The following is an 18,448-nucleotide window of genomic DNA, read 5'->3' on the forward strand; positions in this document are numbered from 1 at the left end:
AATAATTAAAAAACCGATTGGGTTTGATTTAATTTTTGTCCTAATGTGGATAAATTGAGAAACAGGTTGTTTAATTTACTAGTACTTGCCAATTTCTAAGCTTGCAGAGCTTTAAAGTTTCTGTTCTGTTTGTTTTGTTTTGTTTTGTTTTTTTTTTTCCCTTCTGTTTCTTCAGGCATTAAACCTTCTGTCTCCCATCCTGGAGCCCATAATCCAGAGGAATCTCCACTAACTGGCACTCTGAGGGTCTATGCTCAGTCATCATGAAGCAACTCAAGGGATCAGAGTTTTATGGGTAAATATTTGAAATCTTCAGGTCTATGTTAAACCAGGACAAATGGCCATTATTGCTGTTTTCTGTGAATGATCCCTACAGATGACTTCTTGTGGTCCGTGTTACTACAGGTATAAGTGTGGAGAGACTTTACTCCTGATCACGATTAATATTGAGGCAGCAGGTTGTTGCTGTTAGACACTGATGGTGACACAAACAGGGGAATTCGGTGTGTTCTGAGTCCCCCATGGCAAGAAATGTTGGAAACAAGATCAATTAAATGTAGAATTGCAAATTACAAAGGTTGGTGGTGCATCCTACTGAGTGATACAGCACTAATGAAGAGGAGGGTTGTATCAGATGATGCAGCAGGCACTGAGTACAGTGAGAAAAGGGCTTGACTCACAGGCCAGGAGACAAAGGCAACAGGCAGAGGCAGCCTGTGAATCTGTGTAAGAGAAGTGCAAAGTGTGTAGTAGGTGTAAAGAGCAGTTTATTTTAGGAATGGAAAAGGTGAGAAAATTCATTTAGCAAATCCCAAAAAGAATATTGTGCTGTCAAGCAGCAAGAACTGAGAAACACTTGATACTTATAGACTTTTTAATTTATAAAAATGTCTGTATGCAGTGCCCCAGGCACACTTATAAGCTTCTTCTTTAGCACGTATAAAAATATAAGTTGACCCAGTGTCACCATCTACCAGTCTGTGGGAAATGGGAGAAGAGATCAGCACTTCAGACACAGGGACTGCCATATTTCTGTTTTCATGGGCTTTTCTGTTAAAAATCCTTGTATAATACCACTCTCACTGTACTTCCCTGATATGTAGAGACTCTTCCTGTAAAACTTCAGTTGAATTATTAGCAATTTTAAGAATGTCCTCACATTTACTTATTTTTCCCTACAATTAGAACCACTGAATACTGAATAGTCACAGAAAAACAGTCATGGGACTGTGTTAACTTGTCATTTTTTATTCTCAACACAGGTCTTTGTGCACAAAAAATACCAATAACCATAGCTCAACTGGAGTGTCATAAATATCCTGATAAAACTGTTGGAAAGGATACACACTCCAGTTTAGGGAGATTTTAATGAAAAATGATGTACCAGGAGCAATCCCTCTTCCATAATGAGGGAACCTTCAATTTCCATTGATCTCAGCTATAGATGTATCACACAAAAATCTTGTAAGTAATGAGATTTAAAGCATTAGGCTTAAGTTGACATTTTCTCTCTTAAATTTAGCTGTAACTTGTCACCCTATTTATATACTTCACAAAGCATTAGGCAGCTTTGCATGGGACTATTCCCAGCAGGAGATCATATAAAACTCTGTCTTCGAAACACTCTGTCTTACTCAAATCACAAAAAGATGAAGTGTTTCAAAATAATTTTAGCCATATTTTCTTCTCAAGCATCCTTCAGTTGCTTTTAGTTGTGGCTACCAAAGCTCTGGTAGTTCTTTTTTGTTTTGTCATCATCTGGAGAGATTCTGTTATGCCTGTTTGCTTTCTCCCAAGTGCTGGTTCCTACAAGATATATTAAAATATGTAACTGAATAAATATCCTTTTTGAAGGTGCCAAAAAATAGCACAGAGTAAAATATCATGGTCTGATTAATAAATATTGCAAATATTTGTATCTTGTTGCTTATGTTTGGTTTTCAGTGGTGTATTGAAAGGGATGACAGTGAAGCTGTTCTTGTTAATCGAGAGTTAGATGCTCTTGAACATTGGTAAAGATGGAGGAATTCAAAGCAGAATTAACAACCTCAGGCTGAATAAGACCAAATTGCAATTTTAGCATTTTATTTGGGAAATCCATTAACCTCAGAGATGTTAATGTACAGAAATTTAAACACAAGAACAAAGTTCAAAACTGTTAGAAACACATGTCAGCAGGTTCTGCAAATGTTGTAGGAAAATATGAATTTTCCTAAAACATTTCCAGACAGTCACTCTTTGACAAGGAAACCAAAGACTGAAATTCAGTGACTTAAAGAATATTCCTGCTGGTTCCATCACTAATACTTTTTTTAACCCATTGGTAGCATTCATATATATATATGTAAGTGTATAATAGGGTATTACAGAACATATTATTTGCCATTATTGTACATCAAGAGTTGTGCCAAAATAGAGAAAATTAATGCAAAATAAGGATTATAAAATGAACAAGTATATAAATGAGCAAGACTTCAGAATTCCATTTTGAACTAGAAACTGATCACGGGTTGTCTTCTAATACTGGATAAATATTAGATTTTTAAATTAAAAGATATGCCCTGTCTCTTGGTGCTGAAAGGACATTTCCACTACATTAATTGGGGAAGATTTCTGAAATTTCTTTAGAGATTGGTCAGAATATGTTATGCCTCTACTAAAGTATTTGTATTAGTGGCAGGCTGTTTCTATCGTTTAGAAGCTTTAAAGAGTTATTACAGGCCTTTTAGAGAAGTCATTCAAAAGTAAAGTTTCCATGAGGTGTGGTGATTGCACAGTAATGCTGATGCCACTATGAGTCTTTATTGTAACTTTTCATTAACTTATTGAGTTATTTGAGTGACTCAATACTGAAATCAGGTTTCTTTGTCAAAAAAAAAAAAAAAAAATCTATTTTTACAGAGCTGTACCATCTGGAAGAGCACTGTTGATAGCTGTGACCAAAAGGTTTACACTGGTGTGATATATCAGGTGATTGGTTTGCTACACCTGGTTAATGCAACAGAACATCCCCAGGAACCCCCAGGCTCTGAGAGCTCAGAACAGTGTTACTGCGTGGGAGTCACAGATTTCAGAGGTAACACGAGGAATTATTTTTATTCCCTTTATTCCCTTCCTCCCTATTCATACAGGACCTTCAATTCTCATTAAATTTCAAACAAAAAAGAAAATCTGATTAGATGGTGTGAGTTTAGGACCTGGGGTTTTTATGACTCGGTCTTTGTGGTCTTTCTCCACCTCTGACCATGGAATAAAATGTGTGCTGAAGTACAGAGACTTCATCTCTGTCACATCAGATGCCAACCTGAGCTGGCTACTGACACTCCCAGAGCCAGGATCTGCCTGTAATAGCACCCAGGAGTTAGTGAATTAATCTAACCTGATGAAGTGTGTCTCCTCAGTGCATAAATCAGCTGGAATAATGTCATTGATATGGAAGGAGGATGTGGAGAAAAAGAAGTTTGAAATGAGCCACAGCTGAGAAACCTGCTAATCGATCAGGCCTTAATATTAAGTGACTGAGCAGTCAGTGGGAGTCAGTTTTGACTGTTGATTTCCTCAAGGTTCTAAATGTAATATGTATTTTTTATTTAAAAATAGTGAACATATACTGCAGTATAGGTGAACCATGATTGTTTTCATCCTTCTGGTTTTTGTGTGTGATGTGCCTATTTATATGCATCTTTCTAATATTTCAGTATTTTGAACCATAGCCATCCTGACTTCAGTTGTTACTTTAGTGTATTTTGACATCATCACAGAAGAACTGGAAGAATGTAAACTATCAATTATAAAAAAAGGTTAAACACTTTAACAATCTGATAAATTACGTGCAATTTATATAGCAAAATATCCTCCGTAATTTACACAAATCTGGCTAATTCAGAACCCTAATATTATTCTTATGGGAAGGTTAGAAAATTCAGTGCACTCAAATTACTGCAAGGAGTTTGCCTTAAAAAAAAAAAGGATTGCAGAAACCAGCAGTCAGTTTTGTATCATGTTTGGGTGCTTTTAAATAGTTAATGCCTTCCAGCAAATTTACTGTACTACCAAAGCTGGATAATTTGGATACTTTTCTGACTCAAGCAATCATTAGACGTTTATTAGTACAAAGTCATTATTGCTAACTATTACTTTAAGAATAAATGACCACATAGGATATGAAGTAATTTAATAAGTGTAAAATTTTAGACTATTTTATTCCCTGCAGACAAAAATTGGTGTTTTCTCTGTGGCTCATGAGAGGTTTAATGGATACAGAGAGAAGTCAGTGTGCAATAAAGTATGAAGCAAGACATTAACTGCAAATAAACAGGATTTTCTCCTCAGTTATTATAATTTCAAGCTTTCAAATGGCATGGCATATTAAATTTATATTATAATAACAGTTAAGGGTGCAAGGTTCTCCAAAACACACCCTAAGTCTGTGGTGTTAGAAACTTGTATTTGTGATTTTCATAACATTTAAATAGGAGATAATTATTTCTATGTGTAATTAGTGACAAAGCAGTACTAAGACCTGTGATCCTGGGTTCTCTCTCAGCTTCAGTGGGTAAAAGCTTCTCCTCATAATGTGAGGATGCTAAACAGCTGAAAACAAGAGCTTATTGGGAGCTACCAATTAAAAAATAAGGTTATGGTTTAAAAGAAATGTGAATTTATGGTGATGAAACAATTTACCAGGGCAGTCACGAAAAGGAGTGTGGTGGGCTGACTATGGGTAGCTGATAGACCCCCATCCAGTTCCTCCCAGTCTCCCTCCTTAACTGGACAGCAGGAAAAAATGAAAAATCGGTATCTCCTGGGCTGAGATAAAGACAAGGAGAGTGTTTAGACAAGGAGAGTATTTAGCAATGGCCATCACAGGCAAAACAGACTCCATGGGCTGCAGGGAAACAACTGCTCCTCTGCAGCGTCCCCGTGGGCTGCAGGTGAATCTCTGCTCAGGAAAAAAATGAAAAAAAGTTTAAAATTCTTCTATTAGAGTATCTCCTAGAGCAGCATCTGTCATGGTGAAGTGACTTTGAGAAGGTAAGTCTGTAAGGGGGCATAAAGTGTAAAACAGTTTCATAATGACTGAAAGTTTTTTGCACTTAACAAAGTCATTGTGTCTTTTCCATCCCAATTCAGTGCCACGGATATTGAACATGTGAAATAGTCACGTTTTCCTGTAGAACATTAATAAAAACTAAGCTGATAATCAGAAACCATAATTTACAGTGAGTGGAAGAAGTGAGCAAATATGACACCATAATATTTGTTTGAAATGACAGATGAAAGGGTGTTTGATCCACTGGAACTTCCCCCCATCTCTCCATCCTTTGTAGTAAAGGTGCAGATTCCCCCAGCTATAAAAAGAAGTAAAAGAAGTTGTAGGTTATCATGCTTCATCACTTTTTCTTTAATCTCCATATAAAGATGATTAATTTCAAGCTCTTTCAACTACAGAGCATTCACCATGCAGGGGAGTAGAAAATCAAGACCATCTCAAGAAGCTGTGTCTTACATACTGCAGAACTTTACTCTTTTTTTTCCTTTCCCCCATAGGTTTGCAGCAAAATCAGCCAAATGACATTAGCTATGCTTTAAATTTCAATTTCCACACTCCTTTCGTTCTGTATCTGGCTCCTTTTTTCATCTCCCCACCTAACTTCCTCAGATTTCAAGTGTAACGAATCTCAGACTCCTGTGAATAAAAGAGAAGAGGAATCTATCACAAGCCTCTGAGTTTGTGCTTCCCAGGTTCAGAAGTTTTCTGGGGTTTGATGATATCCAGCCATTTTTACAGTTCTTGGCTCATGTTGGGACCCTACACAATCTTTCTCGCTGTCCATCAATAGTTGCTGACCCCAGAGAACACAGCCTAAGAAGGGAAAAGCCACAAAAACTATAAATTGATAAGAAGTACAGGTTCTGCTTTCTCAAAAGGATTTGCAAAATTGTTGCCACCATCAGGGTTCAAAGTGCTTTCCCTCCACAGGGATGGAATCAGATGGTACCATTTTCATTTCTGTTTAATTCTAAAACTGTTGGCATAAATCTTATGGACATTGTTTAGTGTCTGTCATCTGATATAGGGCTATTTTTGATTAATTACTAAGAATTACCTTGAAACTTTAGTGTATTCTAAGGGATGATAGTGGCTACCTGGGAAAGATGAGGTTTGGCATTTGTATGGCACAAAAAAAATACTCCTTATTTGGAAAAGAAGAATTGGAAAATTTTCTGGACACATAGGCTTTCCTTTTCCTGGACAACTTTCTCCAAGATATTTTATTTGAAAGACAGAAATTACAGTCTTTCATATCTACATTCATATATTTTAACCTGAAGTGTCTTTTAATCTTTATCTTAAAATAAAAACACCCTTCCTCCAAAAATCCAGCTCCTCAGTTTCACCAGAATGTTTTTTCAACAATGATGGATGAAAGAAGCACAGCTTGTAGTCTGGGTAATCAAATATTGTAGTTTTCTGCCCTGTAAGTTCTGTATGTACTCCTGAAGTTAATAATCAGTGAATATTAGTCCAAAACCTTCTTGCAATTACACCATTGTAAATATTGAGTCACTCAATTTAATACTGGATCTGTTGTAGGTGATCATGTGGGGTTATCTGTATTTTGCAACATCTGATAAGAAATGCTAATGAAAAAACCATAAAAAGAATAACACGATTACAGATCTGTTGGAAAAGTTTAGTGGCAATATTTATGGAAGGTTAAACCTTCATAATGAATCAAAATGGCAGAAAACCTGTTTTTACTGTAAATAATCTGGTATGACCTGCAGTTTATATTGAACTTTGATACCACTTGTGTACAGTGAGTTCCATTTGATATGAGTTACTTAAACTACATATTATTTGTGAGAAACCAAACTCTTTATGATGCATGGGAGAACAAATGTTCTTTTTTTTCCTCTGGGATAACCTGACTGAACAGCAATGGAAGTGGTTTTACACATGGTATTTTGTTGTCCCCTTTGTTTCCCATGACCTGTGTGCTTACTTTTCAAATTAAGGTAGCATAATATGGGTTTGCAATCCTTTTTGGACCAGGAGAACCTCATAAAAATGATCACTCTTTGCTTCATTACAGCACCTGCTTGCAGGAAGATGGGATCTTATCTGTCTCTGTAATAAAATGCCATGGTAGAGCTGTGCTCTTAATTATCCAGCTAAATAATGGGACACATTTAAAGCCTTTCCACTCCATCTCCCAGTGCTCATTAGTGTCATTTGTGAGTTATTTGTCTGCCGGTTTTTGCTTTTTTACCAAAAAATAATGTTAAATGCATATTCTGATAGAAAATAAATGCATAATTAATAGTCCCTCCTGTTTCAGAAATTACTCTTTAATAACAGAAGAAATGCTGAGTGTTTCACTGAAAGCAAATCCACTGAGAAGTATCCAAGGTATCAGTATTTCAACGTGTCTTTTTGCAGGGGAAAAAAAAAGGACCTTGATAGAGCAGTTTTAATAGATTAAACAATAACAATTAGATAATGGTTTTATAAAGCTTCTTGTTCACTTTGGCATGTTGAACAAATGAGGTATTTTTCAGTTATGGCAGATTTGCATGTACATTGTCAGAGAGCAGATATGGACTGAATTCCTTATTATGGAAATGCAGGTTGAGCAGAATGTTGTAGTTATTAGTCTGAATTCTTAAACTTGTAATGGTTAGTGGGTAACAGGGGAGTTAAAAACACTAAATATTTTGCCACTAAACATTTTTTATGCTGCAGTAACTTATTTAACATCTAAAAAGTTCTTAGGAATTGTTCACAGTGCTAAATAGGAGCTGGGACTGATTTGTTAAAACTTTATTGATTGAATATTAATATAAATAAAAAGTTTATGAACTGACAATAGAGTGTCCATCAGTGAGAATTAATAACTAGAAGACCCTGAATTAGAATTAAAAATTAGAAGTAAAAATATATATCAATTTAGTTAGCACACTTGGATTGTCTTATGATAAATGACTGGGGGAAAATGTTAAATGGAATTCTGTTAAAGAAAATATCTAATTTCCTTTAGTATCTGCTTTCATATTAAGATTTACTTAAGAATCAAAACTGCCTTTTGTGGGTTGTTTAACCAAGGGTTGTAATTGCCTGGTTGCGTGTACTTCATTAGAGCAGGAAGAAATTTGAATTATTTGTTCCTTTTAGACACCATCAGTGTCTAAAACTCCTTTGGAGTTTTTATAAACTAAACAATGAACAGGAAGGGTGTTGGAAAAGCAAGAGAGGAAGCTGCACAAAAGACAGAATAGAGAGAAATAAGGAAGAGCAATAAATGATGGAATTGCCAGAGGGTGATTGGCCTTTAAGAATTAATGACTTTTTCTTCATCTCTGGTCATTCAGCCTTATTCCAAAGGTGAGAAAAAATCACCTTCATGACTTGCTAAATCAGTGCTGGTGGGAGGAAAATAGCAACCTTATTTCTCTTCTTTCTTGTTTCTTTTTTTCTAAACCAAAGAGGAGGTTTGAATTTTTCAGTCAGAAGACAAAGTGATGTCCAAAAGAGTACAGACCAGAAATGTGGAGTGGGAAGGCACAATCCCAAGGTGAAATTTGACAAGTAGAACCATAGATCTCAGAAATATTGATAGGAAAAGAGATGGGACCTTTGTAAACTGAGAAACTTTTTCAGTGTGCTCCATGGCTCTTAATGCATGAGCTTCCCCCTGAGAAAGAAGTGACTTTGAATTTATTTTTGGTTGTTGCTTTGTACCAGGGTGTTCATAAGGGGCCAAGGACATATTAACTACACAGTCATCATAAGTGTGGGGTGAGAAGGAAGTTCTCAGTTTTCTGGAAAATACAAGTAATTGTATCATCCTTAAGGCTGGACTAGAACTAATTCAGTGTAATTCCATTTATGTAGACTATTTCTTGACTATTTCTATGACATCTTTTTGTGACTGCTATTGAGTTTTTGCCCCTATATTTTTGGTTTTAAGCTTATATCTACGTTGATAAACTAACCTGTACCATGATAGGTTTATCTTCCTGTGGCACTAATAGCAGGCTATGTGGTGACCTGCACCACTAGGAGTCTCAAAAAATTCCTGTGTACAATTTGGTGGATTAGCACAGGCCAGAGGTTGATTCCAAAAAGCAGTTTGAACATGATCATGCTTAGTGGAGGGGTAGGGAAAAAGCTTTTTAAGAACAGGCCATGGCACTTGACCTCAAGGCTGGCCAGAATTTCCTGGCACTGGATAATTTACAGGAGCAGACATCACAGAGGGGATCTTCTCCTGAACACACTAGAAGCTCATTAATTATGTTCAGCATAATTAATATTGAACAACAAATTGAGCAATGATGATGTTGTAAAACAGAGAAGATGATTTCACATCTCTCTAGTTCAAAGAAATATCTGTAACTTTCTGATACGTGTGAGTAAAGATAGTGATGTAGATTAAGCAGTAAATTCCTGATTTTGGTGTTATGAATTAATGCTGCAAAAGTCAGTGATGGAACCTGGTGTAAAACTGACAAATGTTAGATTAGAATCAGCCTATGAATTCTTTTAATTATCACTTGTCTACTTACTGAATATGAGATAACTGCAACTAATTAGGGGTATGAAAGAAAAGAAAGATAAGTGTGTACAAACATCACAGCAGAGATTAAAAGTGTATTTATATGCTGTGATTTTTAGGGTAGAATTTCTATAATAACATTGATAAAGCTTTGTATTGTAACCAACAGATCTGACCTGCAGTTGTGTGATTATGTATCTAAAAAGATACAGTAAATAAAGACAATCAGGGAACAAAATGCCATAGCCCTGGTGACACAGATTGGTAGTGCTACATACTGCAGGAGCATTTGTATGTTATTTGAATTTACCCCTCAGCTTTGTGCTGTCAGATTGTTAATTTAATAAAACACTAAATATGAAAGAGGATCTGATGTGGAATTGCTTAAGAAATTGATTTGTATTCTTTGATGTCTCCAGTCATCTGGTAACAGGTATGGCTAATGAAACAAATTGTTTATGTGAATTCATCCCACTAACAAATATAGTTTTGAGGAAGCTTGTTTTTTTTTTAATTTAATGATCAATTTAATGAGAGAAATAAACTCACAAACGCAACAAAGAATTTTCACCTTAAAGCAATAAAAACAGAGATGCTGAAAACACTTGAGGAGTGATTTTTCTCTCATGCAAATGAGAAGCACAGATCTGAAATCAATCCTGGATGCATTAAATAATCCTTGCAATATTTATATATGTATTAATAATACAGAGTCTAATATTGATATGGGAGGAAGTAACACCATTGATGCCAATGAAGTAAATCATACTAAAATTAGAGTAAGATAAATAAAAAATGAGGCCCCAACTTACTAGTTATGCAACACATGAAAGCTATAAATAAATGTAGACCCATGGAAACATCAATTAGATGGAAGTATATAGTGAATAAAGGCCAAATTGTAAGGAATATCCTGGATCTGATGCTTTAGGTTCAGAGTTTAAGTTCTGCTCCTACACTGGAACTATGTTACTTTCTGAAAGAACAAAGTAATTAATAAATTATTCAAATTAACTAATAACTAGCCCAAGGAGGAACTACAGGACTATAATCTGAAAAGCAGAAGTGAGAACATAGAGTTGCATGATTAGAAAAAAAGCATAGACTGGGATTAGAAAAACAGCTGGTTGAAATAGGTGATGTAAGAGCAGTATTGACTGTATTGTAACAGCAAAAAAAGTCAGAAATAAGCAAATTAAATATTACAATGGCAGGCTTGGAAGCCTTAGATAATTTTTCCTCCATCTCTCTCTCTGGAATTTATCTTCTTCGTTAAACATTCTTATTCTACCGCAGGTCTCCTAAACTGGAAAATCATTGCAAAGCTTTCTTAGTTTTCAAACAAAAATAATGCACTGAGCTGTGAAGTCTTAGGTAAATAAGTTACAAATTGCCACAGTATGGAGTTATTTTCACTGCTGCTCCAACAGCTCAAGTGACAGTGCAGGACTAAAATGAATGAGTTTTTGTCAGCATTGACTTCAGGTAGAAAATTCAGCCGAAAGAAAAGCGATACCCAACATTATATAACCCAGATGTGGCAGCTATCACAGCACGTCCCAAAAATGCTGCTGTTCTCCTGTTTTGGCCATTCAATTCTGCACCAATTGTGTCACTTTTCATAATATTTTCAGTACTCTGCACTATGAACCTGCCTTATGCACCAGGAATGAGGCTTTGGCTCCACTGGGGTCGAGTTCAGTGAGCGAGGACTTTGTCTCACTCATCTCAGTCGTGTAAATAGTCCATGGATTAGCCTGGCATAATTTATCCCAGAATCACATCAGAGTCAGCTCTTTATTTCCTGCTTGTCCTGTATTATTTGATTTCCAGCCAAGTATAAGTGGCCAGCTGTAACACATTTTCAAAATGAGGCACTTAATGAACGTGTTTAGTGTTAATATCGTTATTTATGTGTTATCTCTCACTGTTTTATTGCAGATGATAGGAAAATAGCACTGTATAGTGTTGAAAGGGGGTAACTGGGACATGATTTTGTGTTTCTAGAAAACAATATTAAATTCAGCAAGTGGGAGTTACTGTTTTAGAAAAATGAACTGTTTATGAAGCATAGAAAAACTGGAGAGAAAAAAGCTGACAATTAAAGCTTCAAAGAGCCATCAAGTAGAGTTTGGTGTCAGATATAGAGAATTATACTCAACAAAATACCAACAAATAAAAGCACAAAGCCATAAAAAGAGAATTCTGCAAGTCTATTTGTTTATTTATTTCATTTTCTCTAAGACACAGAGAACACTCAGAATATATAAATCAACTCACCGAAGATACTGCAAAAAAACCCCATTAAGATCATCTGAATGTAAAACAGGAATAATCAACATTTTTAATTTCAGAGTGCTATATTTTGTGTAAACAAAAGCATATGAATGTGACTATAAAAAGAGGATAATGCAATTCTATATGAAAATATCTCAGCTTTGTACGATGAAGACTCATTTTGGTGCAATACTGTTCTGAGGGCCTAAGAAATAAGTAGCCAAATCCCTTGCTTTATTCAGGTGATCAGTCCTCTTTAAACATCAGACACAACAAGTTCAAAAGACCTTTTTAAAGCCATCAGAAGTATAAACTATAGTTGAATATATAAGCAACTGCCTGTTAGATTTTCATCCTTGTACAGTCAAAATAATTCCTGCTTCTGATACACTTTCTGTTTGAGCTGTTAAAATATCTTCTAAAAATAAAATATATCTACTCTTAGAGTCATTTTCCTGGGTGTTTTATCCAACAGCTTAGCCTGGAGATGCAAATAGTCCCTGCATGCTGAGTGTTTTGCTGTATTAGGTCAAACTCAGAAGTCCTTGCTCAGGCTCTGTAGCACGTTAGACCTATTTCCAGCTCAGAGGGTGTGCAGCAAGATCCATCATTTACCTGCAGTGTGCTCTGTGATTGTATCCTGAATAATTCTTTTCATTATTTATGATGGGCACAACTCATCTGGTGAGTTCTTTTGAACCTTAAGAAAAGGAAACCGAAGAAGAACAGGGTGTTGGAAATGGATAAGATAAAAAGTGGACCAGGCAGGCTGTGTATTGCAGGGATGACAACACTGAAAATAGACTTTGCTTTGGAAACATAGATCAGAGAATATCAAAAGCCACCAGAGGAAGTGATGGAGAGATAACCTTTGGGTTTCTAAAAGACTAATTTCGGTGTGATTTAGGGAGGTGATAATGTTTGCTGACATCATGTGGTTGCTTTCATCTTGCAATTGTTTCAATTGAGATGTTCCAGCGATGTACTAAATTAAAAGCTTTTTTTTTTTTTGTGGAGCAAGAGGAAATTTAATCAATATAGATTAATTTAGAGCAGCTGCTATTCAGTAAGTAGGAACAGTCTCATCACTGAAGAATTTTAAATCCAGCTTTTTTATAACATAACCTGCAATACATTTGAATATGTTCCCTTGGTCTCTGCAGTGCTGTAATTCTGCTAAGCTCCATGAAATTTATCTTGTACAAGACAATATGCTGTAGATCTTCACTTGTTTTTTTTTTTCTCAGAAGCTTCTTTTTTTTTTTTTTTTTTGTTGAAACATAGGTCGTGTAAAGCCATTAAACCTTCAGGTTGAGGTAAGGAAGATGAAATGTGGAGAGTGCTGCAAACTGCTCTGGGGATGAATCAAGAGAGGGGCTCCTGTCCTTGTGATTCACCACAGAGAATCAGCTGCACCCTCACTTCTCCAGGTGGGGTTTGCATATAATGTGCAAACCTGTGTCTAGTCAAGGTTACCTGAAGGTCTTCCCACTCCCAATACACTTCACAGGGATATGAAATTTGAAATAATGCACCTCATATAAGGTGTGAATATTGTTCATGAACCAGTAAATTTTACCAGACTGTTTTGATATAGTTGGGAGCCTACAAATATGAAAGATGCCCACAACTGATTTAAACAAGGCTTTGGGTATCTTGTTTCCTTCTTGTTTCCTTTCAAAATATTTTATAGAAGTTCCTAAGTGCCCCTGTGGAAATGTGTACAAGTGCAGAGCTCCCATTTAATTCAACAGCACCTGGGTGATTTCCAAACCTACCAAGCATCTTAGAATCACAGAGACAGTATTTTAGACTCTTTGTAGCAGTCAAAAATCAGAAAGATAATACAGAGGTAAATCTTAATCTAGTTTATGTACAACAGTGCTGGGCTGTCTCTGTAACTCATAGAAGGAGTTAAATAGTCCAGATACTATAAATTATGTCAATGGTGGTGGATTAATTGCCAGTGGAATGGAGTTACAATTAGGGAGCTGTTAAGTCTACCCTGACACCAGTGGTGCGTCCCTCTGTCACTGTTTAATTTCCTGTCCGTGATGGTTTCTCCTGTGGCAGTGCTCGTGCTACTGAGGGGCTTTTTTCTGGTTATCAGGCAAAGTGATTTCAAAGAATGTGGATTATGATTGCTTATGATATAGGTGTAAATCAGAAGCACATTGATATCGAGTTATAAATCACAAGTAAGTTGTTTTTCCTCTGAGAATTTGTGCATCAGAAGAACTGTTCCAGGCAGCACCAGGATCAAATGCTCTGATTTCCCTCTCTGCGTAAAATTTGTTGCTGCAGATGATCTTCACAGAGCTGGGGAGGGGCAAAGGTATGACTTGAGTTTGAGTCTGCTTTCTGCTTTCAGTCACATGTCTTGTGGTGGGCAAAACGTGCCCTTTGTGTCACTGTGAATGGCAGAAGTGGATTCACAGTAATTGCATGTGATTATTCCAGGTTAAGCCTAAATGAACATAAATTTAGCAATGAAATATGAAAAGTAGTGACGCTTTCAGAGTATTATGCAAACTTACCATGAAACTTTTTCCTTCACTGTGTGGCTCTTGTCACACTTCATTATCCTCTTTTTAACCCTGTAACTCTAACTTTGGTTGAAGTAATAAATCTTTATTTTTTCTACTTGATCATCTGCTCCAGTGTTGTGGTTCCCCAGTACTGTCAACTGTGATGCAGCTATAAAATGGCAGCACAAGAAATTAACCATTTATATTTTACTTACTTACATGGATATTCTCAGGATAAATAGGATTTGAATAACATGCAGGGCTTGAAAAATGAAGAACAAAATTCAAATTGTTCAGGGAAAGATGTTTTCTTTCCTAATATATACCCCAGTTGAGAATGTGGATTTTGGCTTACCTTTTAGTATCTGCCGAGTTGACTAGATTATTTAATAAAAGTACTAGATATAACCTTCAGATAAGGGATGTTGCACTTATCTCAAGTTGCAAATCTTCTTAAACTAACTCTGAAGCTGACCTTGGGTGCATGTAGTTTACTAAGATGATGGATCTCATGCTTGCAGTGTCTTCATTTGTAGATGACCATTTTACAACTGAAAAATGGCTTCCCCTTTAGGACAAACAAATCAGATTTTAAGAATTCAAATTAATATACCAGGCTTTTGTAACACATATAGAATTTCCTACACAGAGAAAATCTGTGCTCATGTTGAGGTATTTATGTAAAGCTATCACCAGATCAGTACAAGTGGTGTGCCCTGTAAGTATAAAGAAATTTGTTTATTATACCGAATTTTCAAGGTGTTTGAAAGTGAACAATTTGATAATTTGATAATTTAACAATTTAAGGGATAACTGAGGTTAAAAGGAGGTCAGGGTTCCCGTTTACTGCACATCATCCTTTGGTACCTTGGATGCTTGTGATGGCACAGGTGGAATGTGTCACTGCATTATATTTAATATTACAGAGTTTAATGTAGTGAAATCTTCTGTCTGACCTTCCCCACATCCCTAGTAGCAAATTTGATCTAGTTACTCTCTCTCAAGCCATTTTTTTAAAAAAAAAAACCATAAAATTTACAGTTAAAAATGTGACCAAACTTGCATTCAGGACTTCTACAGACTGACTGCTATTCATAAATCGTTCCAGTGAGTATTGCTGTCATCAACATGTCTGACTTTCAAAATCTACACACATATTATGAACTTTTCTGTTGTCAAATAATCCATTTATTTACTGAGCTATATTTGAAAGAAATCTTTCTCTCTCTATATATATATGTTCTCTCTCTATATATATGTTCTAAATATTTATTATTTTCATTAAAATCTCATCAGCTGAGAAATACTTTCAGCAATCTAAGCTCCCTGCAAAATGCTGAGTATTCCACATCCACAATAACTGGATGACTGTGAATTTCAGTAGCTCAGCAGAAGTCCACTTGATATCTTGCTAAACACCCACATTTTTTCTGTAGTGGCAATTTGAATATCAAAACAACCCTTCAAAGTAGATTAAGAAACAATTCGACTTCATAGTATTAATAGGCATGAAATTGGATAATTTGGATTTAATTACATTGCTAAGTTTTCTTTCACAGTTTATAATTCAAAAAACACCTGTTTAGATTAAAATTCAGTACTTTTTTTAGTTCAAACTGTTACTCAGATTTTTTTTTTTTTTTAATTGCAAAGAAAAACCACAGATGTAGTTGGTTGGGATGTTTAGGGAGAGTTTAAAGATATAGAAAATGGTTTGGACAAAACCAATTTATTGCAGCTGTGGAAATATAAGATGCACTTTACTACAAATGCAATCTGTGGAAGGATATTGGCTGGCGGTAGATTGGCATGAAATTCCCAGCTGAAGTAGATAGGCAAAAGTAATTTTATGTATCTCCCTTCTATGTATGTGTAACGTTATGACCATTTTAGACTTAGCTCTACAAATGAGTTATTATAAAGTAAGTAAGAAGCTGCACAAGTATGTGCTCACACACAAGAAAGTAATTTATGCCACGAAGATGGGAAAATGTTCCAGCTTCTTTTCTTGTGGTAATATATCTGCTAAGCCTCATGATTTAACTGCATTTCAGTGGTATGGTCCTGGAGGCACTCAGTCTAGAGGACACTAAATACAATCCCTAATTCCTTACTGTGCTCTCAGACAGTGGGAATACTCCAACTGATTGTTCCAGCAGCACCCATGGAGAGCTGAAGGCACAGAATGACCACAGAAAAGAGCAGTTGGTTGAATTAGTCCAGCAGGTGGGTAAAATGTATGGAAAAAAATAATAGCAGTGTGAACTTTCAATAGAGCTGGAGAGAAAATAAAGACAATTGAAGTTTATTAAAGCCTAAGTAGTGTCTGTATAATCAACAGTCTTTACCTTTGTAACCACAACAAAAACTATTGGAATGTGGGTATAAATCGAAGGTAAAGCAAGATAATTTCAGAACACCTAAAGCCTACCTGTTCACTATATATAAAAGCACACTTTGAAGGGTGCAGTGGGTAAGGATGTTGGGAAGAGTCATTCAGGAAGCAATTAACCACCATCCTGGGGGAGCATGTGCTTTATGAAGGCCAATTCTCTTTAGGCTGAGCGGCCTTTTCTCATATTCAAGATGTTTTATTCACATTGTTGTTTTTATCCACAGGATGTGCTCCATTGCTTTGCTCTGACATACAAAAAGTACTGAACACAAGATAAAAATTATGTGGCTTTTTTGAGATTTTTAGAAAGACTTTATTACATTTTTTTTTCTTTCTTTTTTTAACCTGTCTTTTAAGATAAATTATTTGGAAACCACAATTTTCAATAGAATAAAATTAAAGAAAGAAATATACAGTGAATAAGTTTGTCAGCCCTTTGGGACATGGTACCATGTTCTGTCGCTGTGCTGTTCATTCCTTGTCAGAAGGGATCCAGATTATTCCTCTCATAAGTGATTTTACCCTGAGATCTGGTGCTTTAAAATTCAAACCCTTAAACTAAATCTTTCAGTTTAGAGAGGAAAGCTCACCACCTGCTTACAGCAATTTGTAGATGGCTGGCAAGGCATTTTATTTTATTTTTAGAATATTTTTCTGTTTCATTTAGATGTATTGTCAAAGAAGTAAAAATCATTCCACTATCTCAATTCATTCTTAGAGTTAGAAAATTTTAGGTTAAAAAAGAAAGAAAAAAAGAAAAAAGAGAAAACTTTAGATAATCTTCTAATGACTTTCCTACCCAGCTGCTCCAGCAATTAAGTCAACTAGGGAGTCTAGATGGCTTAGTGAAGTTTTTGGAGAAATCTATTTTATTATTGACTATATTAAAAGTAGGTCCATGCAGGATTGGTTCTTTTAAAAATTTTATTGGGTCACATATAATGCCAGTTTAATATCACTTTTATGCTTCTTAATTTGAAATTATTATGTTAATTGAAAAAATTATTAAACTGAAGTTTCTGGAAGCTCCAGACTCATCCAATTTCAGTGATTGCAATTCCACTGGTTCTACAACATCACAACAATATTCACTCAGCTGAGTGTCTTCAACCCAATTACAAACACCTGCTGAAACCCCCTCACGGAGGGAAGTCCATCCTGTAGCTGCAAGACAGGCAAGGAAATTTCCAGTGCTCCTTTTTCAGGTACTATTTTTTGTTTTTTAAACTCTAGACAGTGAGCTCTTATTCCTATTTAAAATTAAGGAAAGATACTCTGCTGTAGAAAGCTTGATTTATAAGAAAATGGGAATTTCCTCAGCTTTTAAGACTGATTTAGTCAAGCCATATTTTTTTCAAAGAGCTTCTTAAATCTGGTGACTGTTCTCTGTCAGGGCTGAGTAACCAGGAGCAGAATTTTGGTGTGTTTGTGCTGTAATGTCACAGCACAGGATAGACTAAGTCCTCCAGGAAAACAGAAAACTAATTTTTGTAGTTGCTTTTGTCTTTTAAACCCGGAAATTTCTAGTTGAGTGAACTCAGTAAATTAAGATGTGTATTTTGTTTTGTTTTGTGTGTTTTTCTGGATTAACAAGTCTTAGAAAAATTCACTAATTGGGATCAGAAAGGATAAAGAAATAGGCGAAGAAAGATAAACTATGGAGGGAAAAGGGGATCCATGGATTG

The 18,448-nt window shown here is 35.7% G+C and overlaps 1 long non-coding RNA gene across 1 annotated transcript in view; it reads left to right on the forward strand.

The window, feature by feature from the left end:
- The first annotated feature begins 200 nt into the window (after positions 1–200).
- Positions 201–18,448, forward strand: part of LOC127470889 (uncharacterized) — a 57,805-nt gene continuing 39,557 nt past the window's right edge. Inside the window, exons 1-2 of the long non-coding RNA XR_007904447.1 lie at positions 201–295; positions 2,902–3,076. This is a non-coding gene — a long non-coding RNA (uncharacterized LOC127470889). The remainder of the gene's footprint in view (positions 296–2,901; positions 3,077–18,448) is intronic.

This window comes from Manacus candei, unplaced genomic scaffold (genome assembly GCF_025592945.1).
Source record: "Manacus candei isolate 608988 ecotype Guabito, Panama unplaced genomic scaffold, ASM2559294v1 h1tg000003l, whole genome shotgun sequence".
Lineage (NCBI taxonomy): Eukaryota > Metazoa > Chordata > Aves > Passeriformes > Pipridae > Manacus > Manacus candei.